Source organism: Protopterus annectens, chromosome 12.part0 (assembly GCF_019279795.1).
Source record: "Protopterus annectens isolate FY-2018-M chromosome 12.part0, PAN1.0, whole genome shotgun sequence".
NCBI lineage: Eukaryota > Metazoa > Chordata > Ceratodontiformes > Protopteridae > Protopterus > Protopterus annectens.
Window position 1 is genome coordinate 741145924 of NC_056746.1, and position 14833 is coordinate 741160756.

Below are 14833 nucleotides of genomic sequence, written 5' to 3' on the forward strand. Positions count from 1 at the left end.
TTTATATAAATTTTACTGTGTTTTCGAGGAGCTTTTCTCCCTGGGCCTCTGCTGGAAATGGACATATATCCAGCTGGACTAGCCCAGTCAAGAAATGTAAAATAAATAAATAAAAATGAGGCAGTAGTAAGCAAAATGAGGGAGAAACTAGAAAGAATGCAGAAAAAAGGTGAAAACTAATAGTTCCAGAAGTGCTAAGGAGCACAATGGATTCTTTACTTTTACATGTAGCCACCTTCAGGTGTGCTAGTTACTGCTTTTTCAACTGATTTCTCTAATTTTATTTTTCCTTGAATGTTTGCTATTAATGTAAATGAACTGTAGTGTATTGTGTTTGCCCCATTAGGGTAGTTTTCTTCTTTATGGCTGGCTTACTGTGGATTTAGAATATATAAGGTAGGTAAAGTGCCCACATGGGGGATGGTGGTGGAACTTGCTTCCCAACAAAAAAAGAATGCAATGCATGAAGCACTGGGATTATGCTCCAATATTCATAAAAAGTCAAATCAGTTAAGCGCTAGAGTGGAACGAGACCTGACCTTAACAAATATTTAGCACCTCCTGCTTACGTATTTAAGGGTAATTCTCAGGCTAGGCTGAAAATTCTTTGAGTGTTGTCCAGCAATTGAGAGTGGCAGAGTAAAAATTTGTTTCTGTCTGTTGTCCATCAGTAAAGTGTCCTGACTTCCTGCTCTAAACTTAGGAAGTTACTAGAATAACAGGATGTGTGTGCATTTTCTGAAGGATACAAAGTCTAAAACCTAAATGTATGTCATTAATTAGTGTTTTCAATCCTCAGTAATTTGTTCAAAAACCATGGACTTTATGAGGAACAGGGTAAACACGAGGCAAAAATGTAGACATTATGCAAAAATCTTGGCAGTTGAGAGGTATAAAAGAGAAGTTTAAAAGTAAAGGACTGACACTATCTTTCTGACAGCACTTGTTAAGTGCTATACGGCTTTGTAAGCTGGAAAAACACTTTTTTTTTTTCTTTTTTTCTGTAACCAGTAGTACATGGAGAAGATAAAACTCCATGCACTAAAAAGAATTCTAATCAGGTCACTGATCCTGAGCTACTATTTGTGTTTTTGACATGGATGCCATGATTCACCTCTTGAGCTTCACTCTCAGGGTGAATTTCTTGCTATCCTTGTCTCAAAGACATAAGTCACTTAGCATTGGCGGCCTGCTCATAATCCTTTATGTTTCTCATTTTACTTTGTGAAATGATTGCTTGATCATTTATGATCCAGTAGTTTGTATTTGGGAAATATTCTATTGATTGTTCTTAGTGGAACTGAGCATGACGGCAGACTTTGGCAGTGGCAAGTAAGGAGAGTTTGGAGCAGGTAGGAGGATTGGGAAAGACCTGGTAGACAGAGATGGACTCTGTCTTCACATGGAAAGGAACAGTGGTGCTGAAAACTGGGCTTAAAGGCCATGTCTCTATGATCCTATCGTTACACTAAGAAGAAAGAAGTAATGGGCATCATGATGATAGAAGAGAGGTGTAGATATGTGGGCACTAAATAAGGGGAGAAAGGAGAAACTGAAGGTTGCAAAGTAACAAACAAGGGTGACTCAGAACATTGCCAGTTTGTATTATTATGCAGTGCAGGCAGCATGTAAAGGAAGACTGGGTGATACAAGCAGTGATAAGAAAGGGTGGTGGACACTGCTGGTATCACAAAATGTGGAACAGTGATGACAGGGGGATATGAAGGTGCCTGGAGAGAAGTTGGTGGGAATAACTAAGAGAAAGAGAATGAAGGGAAAGTGGTGATTATGCAAAAGAAGCATACAATATGAGATTAAAAGTAGGAGGAGTACCACCCCATGTAGGAGGTGAGAAATAGCAAGGCCAACTACATAAGTTATGCTCCCTTTTGGTCAACAATGAGGAAGTATAGGGGCGTATTGTATTGTAATGTAGTAAATCAACTTCTGAACATATCAAGCCAATAGAATTGAAATCTTGGGAAGAGAGCAAGTGAGTCGTATGAGAGGACTGGGAGAATGTATAACTCATTGGTGTTTTTGAATGTCAGAAGAGCAAACTGACAAATCCCAGGTTCCAGGGTAGAGAGAGAGAATGAGAGACAAAGAGAGTAAGGAATGACTGTGATCCCACACCATGATGGATTCAGTCTGATGGTCCAGAGCTGTACCAGAACAGAGAGAATTCTGGATGTGATCCTGACATAGAAATAATAGATTAGAGATATCCAGGCTAATAAGATATCAGCCAACAGTCATCCTACCATCACAGACTTTAGAGATTGGGAGGGTAAGACATCGGTGAGGTGAATTATGCTGATTGGCAAAATATGGTCAAAATGTAATTAAGGGACTGGAGGTAAACTGAGGAAGTAAACATTCTTTGGGAATGGAGTACTCAGATCTATAAACAAAGTCCAAGAAACAGGCTAAAAATAATCCCCCAAGACACAAACATCTTGTAGGAAAGTCTAACATAGAGAAATGACTGCTGCCAAAGCCATGGTTTAAAACTCAGTGTCAAGAAATGCATAATAATACCGTTTAGAAAGCTGGCCACCCCAGAAAACTCCCTTATTGATAAAACACCCATAAGAGTAGATAGAGTAGTCACATGGGGACTTGGGAATGCATGTAGATGGTAACCTGGTTTAAAACATGTATCGAAGGTAGTAAAAACTCATTCTATCTCCCTTGATGTATAAGCAAGAACATAGCATGTAGGTCCTGGGTGGTCATGTGCCACTTTGACCCACCAGACCCATCACTGAGTACAATACAACCTTTGGTATGTACCTGACCAGGCTCATGCAACAACTGGAACATCCACAGAAGTTCATCACAAAAATAATACAAAGCATAAACAAAAAGTCCTATGCAGATTGTGTCAAAGTCCTCTCTCTGTAATCTGCTTCCTACAGACTATTGAGAGGTGATCTATGGCCTGGCATAGAAGGCATCCTTGGACCACACTTTGATGGACCTTTTGCATATCCACAAAATGAACAGCATCAGAATTATTAGATCTAAGAACTTAAATTTTGCTTATGATATAAATAGGATATGTTGAAGGGACAGTATGTGTCTCAGAGAATTACCATTCTCTGGAACAGGCTTTCCATCCATATGAAGCAAATCCCTTCCCTAACCCTATTCAAGCATAACCTGGACCAGTGGGTGGGAAACTGGAAATTCACCCATGGTCTTGCAACTCTGTCTCTGATGGACAGAGGCAGCAGTTAGATGAAGCCCTAGCTAACATATACCTACTTAAAATAATCTCTAAAGCACAATACCTCATAGGAGAAGTGGGTTGCATGGCTAGGCTTGCAAAAGCTCCAGTGGTGGTTAGCCTAGCATACATCTATGAACCTATGAAGAAGACTAGGAAGAATAGGTCAAAGAGGCAGCAAAGGCATGTGGGACTAGCAATCAGGACAAAAGACAGGGCCTAAAAGAAGTGTAAATGTAACTGTCAACCTTTTAACTCAAACAAAATCAAAGAAAAAGTTAAAAATAATGAGCTACAAAGTCCAAACATTAGGAGCAGATTTTATTTTTTAGTGTTATTCATTTGAAATGCTGTTATAATAAGTTGATTTGTATCAATATGTTTTCCTTGAAGAATCAAGGTTTCAAATGTAATTACTGGTGTTGCTTAATTACTTCAGTACTTGTTTATTTGCAACAAAATCATAAATTTTATGAGAACAGAAAAAAAGATTTCAGGCAAAATAAAGGACATCCCTGAAAATAAATGACTGTTGAGAACTGTGATTGTAAAGGAGGCTGGGGAGGTAAGGAAAGAAAAGGCACAGGCTAAAAAGGAGTTATCAGAAGAGGGGCAGGAAGAGGAACACTGGCCTTTTTGTCAGTGTATTTCCATAAGGATGAAGGAAGGGACAGAAATCTGGTTAGGGCAAGGCTGAGTACAAATGGAAGGTAGATCACAGAACAAATAAAATAGGAATTGGTATTGATCTAATACTTCATCTCATTCTTCATGAAGAAATGTGCGGGCATGGTGCTCTGCTGGATGGGTGCTTGGGCAGGGAGAAGAGAGTAGTGGATAGAAGCTAGGGTAAAAATGAAAAGGAACTTTATGAAATAAGAGGAAAAGGCATAGAAAGACCAGACAAGCTGCCTCCCAAGATGTTCTGGAAGCTGGCTTGATAGAGATCAACAGGGCAGCAGCAGCAGCCTAGAAGAAGCAGAGGACAAGAACTTGATAAGACAAGTACACCTGTATGGAGGAAGCCAGAAAGGCACAGGGAACTGTGGATATATTACCCTAACAGTAGTGACAGTACAAGGCATGGAGTAAACGTTGAGGAGAATGCCACCTGCTTTCCTACAGGACACCAGACAATAAAGCAACCAGCAGGTTCATTTCATTAAGGAGCTGCAAGTCAGAAATTATACAAATGTATGGCATATAGTTCAACATTTCAAACACTGTTTGATAGAAACCCACTTGCTCAACACCAATACATAAACTGGATTCTAATGACCCCCCATACCACATATTCCACCTACTTCATATATATAGTTGTGAGGTCATCAAATCTCAGAGGTAAGGTATAACCCCCTTCATGCACACCATTCAATATACTGGTCTTGATGTGATGTATTTTGATGAAATGGTCTTCTATACACCAGCTGAATAACATTTGAAGTGTTATAGGAGGACACAGTTCTTTCCCCACAGCCTTTGATTTGAGCACACAATGGTGGTTAATAAGAAACCTGGAGGTATGTTGGAAGAATCAAAAATAAGCAAATGAACTATCACATGGGTTGGATCGCAAGTCATAAAGGATTTTTGTGAGGTACATGATTATGTATAATTTAGGATCAGCCTTCATGCTGTCAGGCTGATGACTCAAAAATAGAGGTTGCAGTAGATGATGAAACAAAGAGTGTAATGAAGGATCCAAGAAGACTGCCTAAGAGTACAGGAAGGTAGCAGGTGAGTTTCATTGCAGACAAATGCAAAGTACTATATTTTGGCCACCAAAACCCTGATGATCCCATTACTAGCTGGAGGAGTGGAACTAATAGCAATAGAGCAGGAAAAGTATCTGGAAATGTTGATCACATCAGGACTGGACCCCCATGAGCAGAGTGAGAAGTCAGTAACAGGAATCAAGGACTGGACCACCATGAGCAGAGTGAGAAGGCCGTAACAGGAATCAAGGACTGGACCACCACGACAAGAGTGAGAAGGCAGTAACAGGAATCAAGGACTGGACCACCATGAGCAGAGTGAGAAGGCAGTGACAGGAATCAATGACTGGACCACCATGAGCAGAGTGAGAAGGCAGTGGCAGGAATAAAGATAATGATGAGGTGTATCCTCAAGGGATCCCAGCAACAAAATGTACTGTTCTTCTTTTATTGGGTTATTTTTAAGCCATAGCTTGGATACTGATTGTAGATTGAAAGCTGTATTGGGGACAGAGGCATTAGGACTTCTTGACTTGAATCCACAGAAGGGCAAAGAAACATGTCCAGGTGAAAGGGAAGGTGTATAACCATAGAATAGAAAAGGATGGGGGACTTCTTATTAGAGTCCAGAAGGAATAATGAACATAATAGGATATGGATACAAAATCATGTTGGGAAGATATATACACTTAAACAAAGTAAAAAGAAGGGAGCACAAAAAGCAGAGTGATTTATATCTCTCTTGTTTTGTGAAAATACCTCTTTAGTAATAGTCATCAACATATGAAAGGGACAATCTTTAGGGGTGCCGGACAATATATCCACAGAGACCTTAAAGAGAGCATGGGTCAGGTGTATTAAGGTAGGACTGAACAGAAGTAAAGTGTTAAAACAAGTTAGATAGGGTAGCTATCTTCTTTTCCATTGAGGAGATATAATAATACCTAAACTTCTTCAACTGCCATATCAAATATACTTCTGTAATTATTTTGGTGGCTATGTTTCATATTAGTTGATTTATAATGTGACAGCCTGTTTTATAAGAAATGTGTTAAACTATGTTTATGGTTTAATATTTCCTTTTATTTAGTTGCTTATATAAGGAAGTCTGCATATTTGAATATTAGGCTTAACCCGCGGTGGTGGTGCTGCGGTAGCATTGTTGCCTCACAGTTAGACGTTGCACGTTCGATTCTCAGAGCGTCTTCTGTGTGTCGACATGCATGAATGGGCATTCCTTCACTGCAAGTTGAGCATTAGGCCCGGCAAGCCAGCATGTAAAAATCTACTGCCAATCATTAGCGGACCGGAGTTCCGCTGTGGCAACCCCTAACCGGGAAAAGCCGCAAGAGAGTAAGTAATCAAGTATAAGATTTATTTAACCCATTATAGCTGAGTGACACCTCCAGATGTGTCTGCAGTTGCGTCCTAGTGACGTCTTTAGGGGTCAAATATTGCTTGCTCTCATTTGCGTTAATAATTTCAAAACCATGTCACATACAAATTATTCAAATATTTCATCTTAAAGCTTGCACAGTGGCAAATGCAAATGCATTGATATTTGTCTAGTGCAGGTAAAGAGATAGTAACTGTTGTTCATATAATATTTATTTATATTGTTGTAAATGTCATGTTTTTCCAAATATCTTGACAACTGAGTAGCACAGACAGAACTAGTTAGCCTCATATGAAAGCTCTCAGCTAGATGAATAAAATGCTGCTGACAGTATGTGTGCAACTTGAGTGCTTGCTGAGATATTGTAAGCTGTTTACAAAAATATTAAAAACTTAAAAGTTACTTTTTTCTGTGACTTATAAAATCCAGTTTAAGACCAGAACCTAAAGAACAACACCAGTATAAAAATAATTTGGGTTGAAGAGTTTGGCATTTATATTTCTTTAGTAACCTATATTGTTCCAGAGATACAAACATTTGTTTGAAATGTGAGTACATAATTTGATTCTGTCAAATCACCTATGCTGCTCATTTGAAATTACAGTGTAAACATACAGAACTACATTGGAGGGAATGAATTTTACATGAACAGAAGGATTAAGAAATAAGACATCTGCTTAAAGCATTTTTAGTTTAAAATTCTACAGCGGAATACTATATATACTTTCCTCAGTCCAGGCTTTTATCCCACCTCAGGCTGGTCTTTTGTTTTTTTCTTTTTTTATTATAAATCTTAGATTATAAAGAACTGTAAGCACATAGAACTATGCAATCTCCTCTTTACTTCATCAACTAATTACTCAGTAATTTATATATCGAGTAAAGGAGCAGTTTTAAATTTTCAGCTGAATCAGTTTTTTAAAGCATACTGTATTTATTTATAAATGTATGTAATTTAGTAGAAAAAGCAAATTGTCAATTGTTGTCAGTTTTCACTTTTTCATTCACCATTCTAAATCTGATGGTGCAGTTAATATTCAGTTCTTGTTGCAATTTATTTCTGGTGTAATGAGACAGAAAATAGATAATTATACAAATTCTGATTTGTCCTTACTTGTGCATATGGCATCTAAAATATATACATTTCTTGGTGACACACAGGGATGTCAGGTTTAATTTACAATATAACAAATTTGACATGCTAGCTTAGGTAAAGAACATGTCAGGAGGATTTTCAGTGGTAAAAAGGTAAGCTTGTCATGGGGTAGAGAGCAATGTTGTGCTTGCAGTCACCACCTTGTTGCGAAATGAAGTGCTTTTCTTGTCATTTTCATTCAAAAATAACTTTTTAAATCAGGAGTCAGAGCTTGACGTGGCAGAGTTGAAGATGTTAAGATTTGCACTGGGTGTGACGAGGATGGACAGGATTAGAAATAAGTATATTAGAGGGTCAGCCCAGGTTGCAAGGTTTGGAGACAAAGCCAGAGAGGCAAGATTACGTTGGTTTGGACATGTGCTGAGGAGGGATGCAGAGTATATTGGGAAAAAGATGCTAAGGATGCAGCTGCCAGGTAACAGGAAAAGAGGAAGGCCTAAGATAAGGTTTATGGATGTGGTGAGAGAGGACATGCAGGTGGTTGGTGTGACAGAGCAAGATGCAGAGGACAAGAAGAAATGGAAACAGTTGATCCGCTGTGGCGACCCCTAACGGGAACAGCCGAAAGAAGAAGAAGAAATCGTATGCAACATGTAGAAGTCCAGGCACAAATGCCTGCCATTGTATTCACTTGGCAGGTACATTTCCACATGCTAATCATGTTGTTTTGGGGGCCGATAGAAATCAGTGATCATTTCACAGAATATACCAAACAACAGTATTGATGTTGTTGCTGTTATTGTTGTTATTAATAGTTTTTGTTTTTTGTTATCTTCTGTTTTGTTGTAGTAGCAAGTATGTGTGAGAGTGGACTATTAATTGGTGAACAATTAAAAAGCAGTTAGCTTATTGCAAAATTGCTTACAACAGTTTCACAATTAATTCAATAACGAATTTTTTAATTATTCCATCGAATGATACCAGTATGTCTTAGCAGGGTGAACTGTTTAAAGCTAGATGTAGGAAACCGCTTCCTTTTTACTTACCATGTATTGAGGGAATTTAAAAAAAATAATTTTCTAGTAAACTTGAAAGACAAACAGTTCTTTTTGGTAGGAGTTTGTGACTACAAGCATAAATATATGCTCAACTTTGAGATAAATGTATTTTTTTAATCAAAGGAAATTCTTTACAGGTGATCTGAGAACAAACTTATTACAGATGATGCAAACCTGCTTCATTTTGATAATGCGGAATGAATAATAGAACCCATGCAAGATTTTGTATTCATACGCCCAGCCCTGTATAACCTTGCCATTCTTACATCCTTGTCTCCAGCTGTTGTTCACAGAATAACTTTGTAAGCAAATCAAACACATTTAGTTTTTGGACTGATATGCTGCTTTTGGAAACAAGAATAAGGATTTTGTTCAGACTGCATAATCCTAGACACAGTAAGCATTCTCTATTACCAGAAACCATTCATTATTACAATCCTAAGATACATTTTGTCTTGCGTTAATCACATAAACAGAATAAATGCTGCAAACCAGCAGTGTTCACATTAAATTGATGAAATTCATTTGTAAATAAAACTGCTGTAAATCATAACTTATTTTATAAAATACAAGGCCAGAAGTCCAAGTACATCTGAGTACAATATATAATGTCACAATTTATGCTTATTTTAATGCATACTGAAGTACCTCAGCTTGACAATCCGCTCAGTCAGTCAGCGGTTCACATTTTTCAAATCCGCAAAGCAAGGCAAGAAAGGATTTAGACACATTTGGGTGTGCATTAACTTGACAGAAATTGCATTTGTTGACTACTTCTGCATGCCAGAAGTGTATCTGAGGGTCATTAAATTAATCAGTAATATGAAATTAGTTCTATCTGCCAGCATATATTAATTTTCCTACCACCATGTGGTTTGCTCTAGTTCATACGAAGTTAAGCATTTTCCTGAAAAAACTGTTTGCATTTGAACCATAGTTATCTACTGAAAAGTTTACAATCTATCTAAAGGCTCATCCAGACTCTGCTACACTTTGCTGTGAAGGAAATGTTAGTTTGCTTTTATTTGTTGTATTTTGTATTACTTTATTGCCTTTTTATATTTTGAATACTGTGGTTTGTTTTCTTTACCTTGTGTTTTACTTGCATTCTGCTTTAGCAGCATATTAAAACTTCAAAAGAGACCACAGCCCTGTCTCTTCTGAGTCAGGCAGATATTAGAACTGATCAATTAAGGACTCATTCATAAGATAGAAGAGGTCACTTAAGGTTAATCATTTGTGAACTGAGGGGGTGGAGCTAGGAACTAATGCTCCTATTTAAGGGGTAAAATAAAACATTTCAGAGCTTTACCAGAAAGGCTCATCCAGACTCTGCTACACTTTGCTGTGAAGGAAAGGTTAGTTTGCTTTTATTTTTTGTATTTTGTATTACTTTATTGCCTTTTTATATTTTGAATACTGTGGTTTGTTTTCTTTACCTTGTGTTTTACTTGCATTCTGCTTTAACAGCATATTAAAACTTCAAAACAGACCACAGCTCTGTCTCTTCTGAGTCAGGCAGAAATTTTTTTCCGCCCTTCCACCCAGTTACAGTTGTCTTGTTAAATACCACTGTCTTTCTAGTTGCCTGCCTCTTATGTTAATCTGACTACATATCTCATTTCCTCTCTACTTTCACTGGCTTGTGTGAATAATCACAAAATAATCATTTTTGAAATCCCTCCCCTTCAACTATTTAAATTTATTGGCCATCCTACTGTATTCCATAGTACCAGAATACAAAAGTGACCACCCCTTTCAATCCATCTTGCTGTTTTAAAAATAGTAACTCTCCACTAAACCTTAACTTTTTAAACAGGTAAAACTTAAGTTACCTACTTTCATATCTAACTTATCTAGTGCACACTGCAGTGTGCATTTTTTTCATCTTACCTTTAAGCATCCCTGTGACTAGCACTTGCTCTAATACCTGATGGAAAACACTAGGAAGCCTTAAACTGATACAAGCACTCAACTCTCCTTGTTAATAAGGAGAAATTAACAGTAGGCACTAAACAGCCAATAATTGCAAAGTACCTTGCTAAGGTAATGGAAAACAGCTCCTGTACTTTACAAAAAAAAAAAAAAGCACCAAACCAGGCATGTCCAGGGGTCAGCTTCTGATGATTTCTCCTGTTCACCTGGTGAATCTGGGCATACTGGGGCAATGCAGCAATTGCCTCATGTACACAGACAACCATCTCCTCCTACCACCCAACACTACAACCTGTGAGAGATGCACTTACATAGCCAAAATGGAAGCAAAGCTCTCTCCACCCAAGATTGTGCTAGACAGTCAAGAGGAGAAGGTTAACACCCACACTACACCTCAAGCAACACATAGTCCTTCTAAACCCATGCCACCAACACCCACATATAGCAATACTAAATCCACATAAACAGAGGCCATTAACTGTTACCTGCCCAAGCAACAAGGACATCTGAAGCTGAAATGCAAACAAACACCAATCACATCCAAAGTGTCACATAGTTCACAACACCAGTGTGCCACACAGCAACAGCTCCTAAGGCAAGACAACATACCTAACACTTTAGTCATAGGTCACTCTATAGTCCGGCACACTGATGTCCCACTCACCAGGTTGAACAAGGAGAAAATTAAAGTCAGCTGCCTGTAGGGTGCCAGGATCCACCACATAAAGCATGCACTCAAGTTACTCCACAACAAGTACAAATATGACTCTGTCATTGTCCATGTTGGAGTGAACGACTTGAGACGTACCTCCCTGGACTACATGAAAAGAGACATGGAAGAGCTCTCGGATCATGTGGCCCAGGCAAGTATGACCCTAGCCCTAAGTAGCATCCTGCCTTTACCCAGAATGATACCACAACAGTTGGCTAAGCTTCTGGTGTCATTCAAAGGGGATCCAGTATCTATCTGCCTGGGATGACATGATCGACAGACCACGATGCTTTGCCAGAGATGGTCTGCACCTGTCACCCCTGGGATTCAGGTTACTGGCTAACGCTCTTGCCACCACTATAGTGCCTTTTTTAGGCAAACTTCAAAGGACAAAACCACCACCATAACAGGTACAAGCATGCAAAATCTGAAGGTAATGCTACTCAGTGCTAGAAGTCTAAACCTCAAAATGCACTCTCTCGAGGTACTCCTAAAAATGGAGAACATTGATATCTGTGCAGTAACTGAGACCTGGTTCAAGGCTCCAGAGAGCACCCCTGCAATACCAGGCTACAACTCTTACTACACTTTTCTGCCACCAAACCAGGACCGAACACTAAAGGTGGAGGAGTGTCAATATTCACCAAGGATATTCACACCACCAGGCTAGTTTCCCAACACAATGCATCTGAAATTCTCCAGGTGCAACTAACACTAGGAAAGACTGCAATCCAAATTGTAGCTTGCTACAGATACCCCACCATACCCCAAGATTCTCACTACACCTTTCTAAACATACTGGAAAATATTAAGATAGAACCAAACACCCTAATACTGGGTGATTTTAACTACCCTGCCATTAACTGGGAAAACTACTCATGTACCAACACCTTTGCCCAACAGTTCTTGGAATTCATAAATTCCAATGCCCTGGATCAACTAATCCATAGTCCCACCAGGGGCTCCAATATCATAGAACTGGTCATTACCAACATGGGAAATCAATGCTCCACACCTATGGTCACCCCCTCGTTAGTCAGGTCTGACCATAAGCTCATCACCCTTAACATCCACATCCCACCCCCACCCCCCAGTAAGGAAACCTCCATAAAAAACTTCTCCAAAACCAACCTCATCCTACTCAAGTCAGAAGTGACAAACTTCATGACACGCATGCAGATGGGAACTGAAAGTTCAACTGCTGAATACTACACTAAGGCACTGTATGAGCACATCCACTCATGCATGAATCGTGCCATCCCAAATAGAACCAAGATACTCTCATCCAAAAAAAGGAAGCCAATCTGGTAGTCCCCTGCCATCAACAAATTTTACAACAAAAGGAAGAAACTTTTGCAGAAAAGAGGAAAATCCCAGGATGCAAAAACCTCCCTTACCAGCCACAGTAAGAAACTGACAGTCCTCATAAAATCCTACAAAGCTAGTTATGAAAATAAAATTGCCAAAGATTCCAAAGACAACCACAAGGCATTCCATAACTATGTCAAGAATCTAAATGGCAATGCTCAGATCTGCTCTGAGCTAAAACAGAATGGCATTAAATATACTGATCCCAAAGATATTGCCAATATCCTGGCAGATTGATTAAGTGCCAACTTCACCCCCCTCTCACCCCCTAAATGGCCCATCTCAATACTGGGAGATTGCCAAATTCCAGTAATAATGGCCACACAGGCAAAAAATACACTCTCCAAAGCTAAGAATACAGCATACATGGGCCCAGATGACATCCTACATGAACTACAATATGAACTGGCACCTCACCTAAGTGTCATGTTTAATCATAGACTCACCTCAGGTTTTGTGCCCACTGAGTGGCACAGAGCCACAGTTATCCTACTCCACAAGGGGGGGGGCACCTTGGATCCTGGAAACTACTGGCCCATCAGTCTGATGAGCTTTATCTGCAAGGCCATGAAGCGTATTATCATGGAACTTATAAACAAAGACATTGGCAACCTTCAAACAATGGACCCCACCCAGTTTGGTTTTGTGAAGGGCCAGTCTTGTCTTTTGAACCTGACTGACTTCTTTGAATCAGTCTCCAAAGCCATGGACAAGGGTAAGGTGGTCCACACAGCCTATCTAGACCTTGCCAAGGCCTTTGACACCATCCCTCACTCTGAAATCATAGATAAACTTACTAAGCTGGGCATTAATCCCTATGTCACCCAATGGGTTGCTAACTGGCTTATAATAGAACCCACACTGTAAAAGTAGCCAACTCCAAATCCAGCTCCAGACAAGCGACAAGTGGAGTACCTCAGGGTTCAGTCCTGGGACCTATCTTGTTTGGCATCTACTTCGCTGAAGTACAGGCCAACACTAAGGGACTCTGGCTAACAAAGTTCGCAGATGACTGCAAACTGGGAGCCATTATTGAATCCCCAAATGATGTGGATAATCTACAAAAGGGCCTTACAGAAAGAGATGCTTGGTGCCAGAGCCATGGGCTCAAGCTCAATGCCAAGAAATGTATAGTTATCCTCTTTGGGAAAAATCATGTACCTGTGAATTACCATATAGGTGGCAGTACACTAAACACCGAAAGTGTGATAAGAGACTTAGGGACACAGGTGGACAGTGGTCTCACCTTCGATAACCACATCGCCACAACAGTTAGGAAATCCTTCTATGTGGCACACCTCATCACTAAGGGCTTTTCATCCAGAAAAAATGAGGTCATTGTCCCACTGTACTCATCCCTCATTAGACCCATTATTGAACACAACACCCCATTTGGTATGTACCTCTCAAGACATCTGCAACAACTGGAAAGGCCGCAGAAACACCTCACTAAAAGAATCACAGGCCTAAAGCAGATGCCCTATGCTGACCTCCTTAAAAAACTCCAGCTATACTCTGTCACATATCGTCTACTCAGAGGCGATCTCTGCTTAACATACAAGGCCATGTCAAACCCAGAGCTGTTGGACATGCTACACTTAAAGAAATCCCAATCCCTCAGAGCCACATGCTCCAGGGATCTAAACCTTGTCATCACAGTAAACAAAACATGCTGGAGGGATAGGTTCCTGACCCAGAGATTCCCCAGACTCTGGAATAGATTGCCCATACATGTCAAGCAGAGTGCCTCTTTGGCCCTTTTCAAAAGGAACCTTGACGATTGGATGGGAGAAAGGAAATTCACCCCGGGGATCACGTCAGTCACCCTGCTAGACAGGGGCCCAGGGAAGTAAATAGTGTGGGAAGAAATAGCCAGGGAATTGTTATGGCTAGGCTTGTATAGGCCCTAGGGCTGATAGCCTAGTACCAACCTATGAACCTATAAAAGGTTACGGTTTGCATACTTTTTGAGACATATATAAGCATTCCCAAGCCTCACTAGTGGCTAACTTCTCTTTAGGTTTGACCTTTCTGCATTAAAAAATGATGATGCTGTCACCATCTGCCATTTCACTATTTCTTCATGTTATCCTTGACGTATGTGTCAGGATACAGTCTGTATTGGTAGTCGAAACTATGGTTACCTACTCACATAATGACTCTGCAAATAGTCTAGTATGTCTTGGTCACTATTACAGCATATTTCCTCCTTTTACCATCAGCTTGATTCCAATGTACGTGATAACATTTACCTCAATTGTATTACATTTTCCAAGGTTATGTAAAGTTGTCTCATCTAACCCCCTCCCAAAAATGTTTAT